Source organism: Athalia rosae, chromosome 7 (assembly GCF_917208135.1).
Source record: "Athalia rosae chromosome 7, iyAthRosa1.1, whole genome shotgun sequence".
NCBI lineage: Eukaryota > Metazoa > Arthropoda > Insecta > Hymenoptera > Athaliidae > Athalia > Athalia rosae.
The window spans coordinates 7,225,825-7,234,089 of record NC_064032.1 but is presented as its reverse complement, the minus strand read 5'-3'; positions in this window follow the sequence as shown (position 1 = coordinate 7,234,089).

The following is an 8,265-nucleotide window of genomic DNA, read 5'->3' as shown; positions in this document are numbered from 1 at the left end:
TGTTACCTGTACGTCCGCCATAGAAAGCATCCCGTGGGTTTAAAGACTCGGTACGCGAGTTAGTCGAGTGACTCGCAATGTACGCCCTCATCTCAGCATTGTTCTTCAGGAGACGATCGAAGACGCATTCCCACATTTCGGTTACGTGGTATCCCAGTGCGGTCATCCGGGCAGTTTTCGCGACGGTCTCTTCGTGACGCTTGTCGAGCGACACTCCGCTCACGGATCGGCGATCGCGATTGATTTTGAAACAATTACGGCAGCCGTGCCAGATACACCCGTGAAATTCAAAAACTCGCCGTACGCCATCAGGTGTTACGCAATACCCGTCCACCGCACGTCCCGTCTCGGGTACTCTGAACTCGCGCGAATTACCGGCATGACGGATGACTAGCTGCGACTCGTGTTCCACCCATGCTAACCAGTCTAAAGCCTTTCGCGAATGGTTATCAGCGAAGCGATATCCTCCCACCGGTAGGATGCCTATACGCTCCGGCTGTAAAAAGTTTTTCCGAAAGACCGCGGAGCACGCGGACGCTATGGTTGTACTCTCGGTGAAGGGGCACACTTTGCCGCTTTCCAAAAATATATTTCGAAATGCGATACACGCGCGACGGAGAATGTCTACATCCGACCTACAGTACTTTACGAGCTCCCGGTCAAAGTCAAAGCTGTAACCCTGTTCTTGTGCCTCGCGGTACCAGTCGTCAAATTCTTTTCTCGTCTCGGTGCTCATGGTGTCCGGTGAGTACATTTCGACGGGTGGTAGCGCGCCCACGTAGCCCACACTCTGCGGTGTGTTGAAAAGATGCGGAAAGAAGCCTTTAACCGTGCCATTCGGAAGCCCGAAAGCCTTTGGCAGTGACCCGAGAGACATCGGCATGTATGCCAAGGAGTCGAGGAATCGCGTATGCCCAGTCTCCATCATAACGATTTTACTTCCGTTGAGAATTACCTTCGGAGGAGTTTTGTTGTTTTCAACGAGATAGCGTAGAATAAACTGCGCGTCGAACCCGCGTGCATTGTGCGCGATGCAAATTATTCGCGAAAAATTTTGGACGGGTCTTGTCGCCAGTTCTACCAATTCCCTGACGGGATCTCTTTGGAAAATAAACTCGCGCGCGAGACCGCAAGCCGAACAGCCTGAGGTTACTTCGGCTTCACCGATACACTCCGTACACACCTGCTGCGCCACGCAGAGATTCGGAATATGAACATTGGTCGTGGTGTCCCCAACGATTGGGACATTCTGCTGCGTTTCGAAATCATAGAATATGAATATAAAGCGGCCGGGCTTGTCCACGCTTTTCAACGGTGCCATGTAACAGAAGTGATTGTAAGAACGTTGACAGCGACATGTACCGCAGTAACGTTTGTTACAGCTGTGTGGTCTGCCGGTGGTGAGATCCACGAGACGCGAGCAATCGGTACATATGCGCAACGAAGCACACACGGTACGTCGTGGGCCTATAGACCCAACTTGACGATGCTTTTGAAAACAATTTTCTCCGCGAAAGCCGCGCCCACAATCCGAACACTTGACCTCACCCAAGTCTAGTTCACAGGGCGGCCTGTTGAAACATTGGGGGCAACGGTTCGAACAGCGATGTTCGAGAGGTCTGTTAAAACTCTTGTTACATGGCATGCAAAAGAATTTACCAGCAGCAGCAGCTGTGACGTTTGTAATTAGGCTATAATGTCTCTCCTCGGGATCGTACAGTAAATTGACGCGGTAACTAACTTCGACCCCCGAATCTACCAGAGAGATCGAGCCGTCGTAAAATATCTCATCGCCGCTACCCAACTTATTCATTTCGAATACGATCAGCGCTATCCCTTCTTGCGCCAAGTTTTCCTGATAGCGGGAGATTTCGTAAACGCCGCATCCTTCTTCTGGAATTTGGACATGACTTTCCGCTGTTAAACGCTGCGCTTCGCTACGCTGGAGAGCAGAATGAGGGAATCGGATGGCCTCGTAACGCTGATGTAATTCTCCGCTACGTACGACACCCCGTTTAGCATGCGCTATACCGATTACTATTGCACGCGCTAGACACATACCGTCGTTGTTGATGATATTTATAATCGACCTCTTGTTGGTCAGAGCCCTGTTATTCCATACCGTTTTGCCGCGCCCTGCCGGGACTTTGACCGTGTGCACAGTCACCGTATACAATTTGTCCAGCCCGAATTCGGACGCGCTTTGCGTCACGCTGGAAACCAGTTTCCAGAAATCGCTATACGCGGAGTCGCGAACCGGACGAAACGATAGCCATGCAGCCCCCTGATTAAAACTTTCTGCACTGAAGGTGAATCCTATATAATCACCGCTTTGACATTTTCCCGTAGCATAAGTATGTAAATCTTTAAAGGCACCTTCCAGCCACTCTACGGGGTTTACCTCCGGATCCGGTATTTTAATCTTAACAACAAGTTCGCGTCCGTCTATTTCGAACCGCCGGATATATTTACGCGTTTCGCCCACTATCGAAAACCTATTCCCCAGGACCTGTGAAACAGGACCGCTCGCTGCGTGAGACTCATTCTCGTTCTCGACCCTTTCCGTAATTTCTTCAACGCCTTCGTCCTTATCCTCGTTATCCTCGTCTTGATTTTCGTCGTCGTCATCATCATTTTGCCGAGTGGTGCCGAGTCTTATGCCGGAGGAACTAGCACCTTCGTTGACGCGAAAAGGTTTTCTAGATCCTCCGGTTTGAACACGGGTGTAAGTGCTTCCTTCTCTGACGTCGGCTCGCGTGATTCCGAAACCGCGCGAGTCTACTGATTCATAGAATATAACAAAAAAGGCCTTGAACTATTTTTCACTCTTTTGATTGTTGAAGAGGCATGCGGACGAAAAGCGGAAAAATTCAAAACGCGCGCACACCAAACGAATACCCGCATAGCATTATCGTCAATATTCGGGCGATTCTCGGTCGGAAACAATTGACCAAGTCAGTGAAGATATTCCACTGTCAATACTCAGAGTTGAACCCCTTGACTCAGCATCATCCTCGTCTGTGGACACGGATACATTTTATCACGTTTGGATGTATATCTATGCAATGGTACGCGCCTCGTCAAGAAAAAAGCCCAGACTTCTATGATTCTGGGATAAAAGTACGTGATTTGATGCGGGTACTCGACGGATAAACACACGCATACTTTTTAAATAAGCTTTATTGCTACTCACCCTCTGGAACATTCACCTCCTCAATCACTGCAGCACCTGGTGCCTGAGGCAAAAGAACATTCGGAAGCACTTCACCCACATATTCATTCTCTTCACAGTTTTCGTCATTTTCCTCACTTTCGATATTATAGTCACCACTATCATCACTTCGGTCACACTCGGAGTATTGTTCAGATAACACTTCATCATCTTCCTCCTCTTCTTCTTCATCATCTTCTTCCTCTTCTTCATCATCTTCTTCTTCTTCTTCTTCTTCTTCTTCATCATCTTCTTCTTCTTCTTCTTCTTCTTCTTCTTCTTCTTCTTCTTCCTCGTCACCCGCCTCGTATCGACGGACGTTTTCATCCCCATACTGACCCCCGTCTTCCGTGCAGACCTCCTCGAAATTAGCGATTTCCATCAACTCGCAAACTTGCTTCGGTTCGTCTGCCTGCTCAGGTGTTACTTCTTTTTCTTCTTCTCCGACACCGTCATCAAGACGGTCCTCCCCGATGTTACTCAACTCCATCGCTTCGCAAATATACGCCGCCTGGGCAAGCAACTCATCCGTTGACTCGTCGTCGTCGTTCAACATAGCCATCAGCGCTGTCAGAAGAGAGAATAAACATGCGATTCAGGCTGTTTTAAATTTTTCAGCAAGGACAGCGAGGTCCGCGGTACCACGCCTTCTGACTATGTCTACCACGATCGCTAAGCACTCGATTGAATTGCCAAACACACCGGCGGCGTGCATTCGCGCTATCACTCGCTCACCACATACCGTCAGGAGCCGTCGCACTTGCCGCAACAATTGCGCTAAAGACAATCGAACAAGAGAACGTCGCCACCGAAGATCGCATTCACGATCGATTAAAGCACTTTGACGACGAGCTGAGCTCAGAACCTTTAGCACGACTGTTCGGCACAGTTTCACGATACCAGACATGATGAGAAAATTTAAAAAGTCTGTAAGACAGAGAGCTGTTGACTGCCACGCAAAATGTCTAAGACTGACAGTTCCTTCGCCGCATCGATCCATTTATGATCTTCCTGGATCTAGGAGCCAAGGAGGAGCAGGGATGAATCGGGGGTGTTAACGCATTTTCCCATAGTAGTCCAAAAGCCTGGCATATGGTCATCAATGAGTTTCAAGATGGGTACGTACACGTGTGAATAAAATCTGCGTAAGCTTCTCATGGGAACGACATAAGATGGGAAAACTTCTTTGCTGCCGATTCCGGAGGTGCGCCGTAAAGCCGTCAACCCATAACTGATAACATTGCGTGAGTGGCTTTCACAGGGACTTTTTAAAATTTCAGCCTTTGCTATTACCGCACCTCTCTATCCCAGCCATCTGCCGCCGTTAGTTTTTATAAAATCGTTACCAAATACATTGACCACACGACTGTTGCAGCATACAGAAAATCTCGTGATGGTCATCGTCACCCGTAATCGAAACGCTACCGAGCACCTTAATTCTTGTCCGATGTTTTGTATTAAAATTGCACAGGTGCCCGGGACCATTAAGTTACGTTCATGACACTTTCTTAGAAAGTGTAAAACTTCGACGATAAATTGAGAGGATGACCGATTCCTTCGTACGTTCGTCCGTCCAACAATCGTTGTTGACCACAACAAGTTCACGAACGAGCGTGTTGATTGTGCAACAGATGATGTGCATAAAAGCCGCGGGTGGTAGAAAATGACCGTTACGTAAAGGGACGCGTTCTCGGTAACTTTTATGACTTGCAAGCCGACACCCCTTTGGATGCGCCGGTGCCCATGTCATTCGTCACCATGCACTTAAGTCCAAGCGCCGAGACTAGTGAGATAAAACGATGCCGCGTGGCCGGCGTGAGATCGGGTGTAACGGATTTTTCCACATTTCGTATATTGCTTCCATTAGGCAAGCTGGTAACTATTCAGCTGACATGATTGACGGGCAACAGCCGTCACAGCAGCGGTATACGCGGGTGGTAAAGTGTAACAATCGCACTTGCATGTAAGTGGGTTCAAACTCGCGGGTGTATATAACGACTAGCCAATGGTACGGGGTAACGAGTAAGACGCATCCTAATCATCATCATCATATTCAACATATAAACAACATGGGATCCCCGACAGAGCTCAGTCTTGCAGTTGTCGTGAAAGTATCAACCACTAGCGATGGCCACGTCCAAATCCACTTCACCAATGGGCAACGCCAGTAGGATATTCAAAACATTCGCCAGAGCACTGAAGAAATCTGAAAAGAATCTTCTCCTATCGACTACGTACGGGCTCAACAGCTCTTTTACGAAAAAAGTGAACGTCGGGCTCGGACTGCGAACAGACGAACAATTTGAACCAATCATCAGATTGATCAGCAACGCGTCATCCACAGGAATCACCTTCAAACCATCAACGTGGTCGAGACTCGCTGATTCGTTGGATGAGATATCTGATTATTTCAAATTCGACTGTAACGAGGGTGCTCAGTGGCCGGACGAGCGAATTGATCTCGGTGAGTGTACCGTGGAGTTCACCTCAGCTCATGGAGAACGCGCAGTCCGATTCGATGTGTCGGATGGTATAGAAGACTACGCGCCATGCGGGACATTAAAGAATGAAGAAGACACGAACAACTGTGATTTGGACACCACACACCCCCATGCGAAGCGTCAAAAACTCTATCGCCCCTCCATTGTGATGCAAAAAACAACGTTCGACGGTCTGAAGTCAGTGTTTGTCTGCGTGGAGGAACGGATTCGAAGACTCGAAAGAATAACTGAAAACGTTAATCGGTGCAAGCTGCTGTTCGTGCAACACGTAGCAGCAAAATTAAAATCCACGGGACTAAGGGAACCATCTCTTCTTCGTATCGCTCAGGCACTGAACACAGAGTTCGAAGCCGCGACAACAAGCATCAGACCTCAAACGCTGCAAACATTCGCCGAGCATTATCTCGATATCACTCTACTGGAAATGACCAAATTGTTCCCGTCTTATCTCGTCGCCGAAATCAAGCAGTCCATGGAGCAAACCACTTGAAGCCGGAAAGAAAATTTTTCCCAAGTCACGGAAACTCACGGTTACATCTACTTAAACAGTATTCACGATGGCCTCGTCAACCTCAGTGACGACATCGTCATCCTCTTCACACGTCGCCGTACAAATCATTCCATCATCCGACAATAGAACACATACCCGGTTAGCCGTTTCGACTGACCGGCATCCATGGGACGCCATTGAAACACAACCGGAGCCTGACCCAAAAATAGCCATCGACGCCGCGGAACATGAACAACTTACAACCTCGTTACGGTGGGGTGTAGTGGGTGTGTGGGTTATTTACTTTGTTCTGCTGATTATTATGGCCCTTTGGGTGGCGACTGTGATAGTAGAAAACAAGACACTTGTAATTGCAAAAAAGACAATCTCGTAACGACACAATGCATTGTTTACTCCACATAACATTATTCAAGGGTATTATTTCTACTTGATCTAAACACCCAATGTTGTACAAATTCATATTCATTCCTCATTTACCGATAGAACGTAAGCTTTACATATAATCACCAAAAACTATTGTACTCATTTCTTACAAAACCCACGAGGTAGAATAAAATATCAATCGTAAGTTTTTAAAAATACGTGTCGACCCAGAGTTTTACTACTTGTTCCCTTCCTCCTCCTCCTCCTCCTCTTCCTCCTCCTCCCTTACCACACACCGGTATACTTTGCTACGGACTCATTGTCAGTCACCTGCTTGATCAAGTACGCAACTCATTACCCAAATAATCAACGCAAACACCCACCCTCTGTCAAAAAAAACAGGACGGGGCGAATACCGCCATCCCATGCCCCCAAAAAAAAAAAGCCAGCGTGACGTCACCAGAACCACAAGCAGGCCCCAAACAGGGAGAAGAGGGGAAGACGCCCGCTAAAGACCCGACGGAGGGGAAGATGCCCCAAAAAGACCCCGGCGGAGGGGTGGGGGTAGACGCCCGATAACCCACTAGGCGAGGGGATGGCGCCATAGGGGGGAAGGGAGGGGGTTTGTTGTGACGCCCCATACCCGACCCTATCTACTGTACACTTTGCACAAATCCGTGCGAAGAAACTTTGAAAGAGCAAGATACGACGTTTTCATCATCGACGACGTGTGGGAGGCTGATCTGGTCGATTTGAGCTCGATAAAAAGAAAAAATAACGGACATCGCTATTTACTGGTGGTCATCGACGTTTTGAGCAAATACGCCTGGGTCGTACCCCTAAAGTGTCAAATAGCCAATTCCGTAGCGGAAGGATTTCAACACGTGCTAACCACAACCCTACGTAGACCTGTTTTACTGCAGACCGACAAGGGTAAGAAGTTTGTCGGACGAACATTTCAAAAGCTTCTTTCGGACAACGGCATACGATATCGCACTACCCGCAATCCCGATATTAAAGCGGCTATCGTCAAACGCTTCAATCGCACACTCAAGGAGCGACTTTGGCGTTATTTTACGCATGAAAATAGTCAGCGCTACGTAGACGTTTTACCACTCATCGTTCAAGCGTACAACGAGACACGTCACTCGAGTATCGGTATGTCCCCTGCCGAGGTGACGCTAGAGAACGCTGCGAAAGCGCGGGCTTACATGCAAAAGCGGTATCCAGCACGTCGTATCGGCAGACCCCAATTTCACGGAAACGATATCGTGCGAATCAGCAAAACCGAAAAAACTTTCCAGAAAGGCTACGAGGCAAACTGGAGCGAAAAATGGTTCAAAATTCGCTGATTACTCGTTTGCGCACCGATTGTCTATGTATTAGAAGATCTCTCCGGCGAAAAAATTGACGGTACTTTCTACGACTCTGAGCTTCAGCGTATCGAGGGAGGAGGTCCCGATAGCGATGCTTTCCAAAATTGAAGGAAAAGAAGGACAAAAGACTAGATCAACGGTGTCATCGCAGTCATTCATTCTGCGTACGTTGACGCGGAACCTCACAAAAAACGCCAGTGCGATGGCAAAGGACCACTTTTTCATCACACTTCCGAGCAATAGCTCAGTCCCTATTTTCCCGGACTACATCACTCGTAGGATCGAGAGATTTTTGAAGTCCAG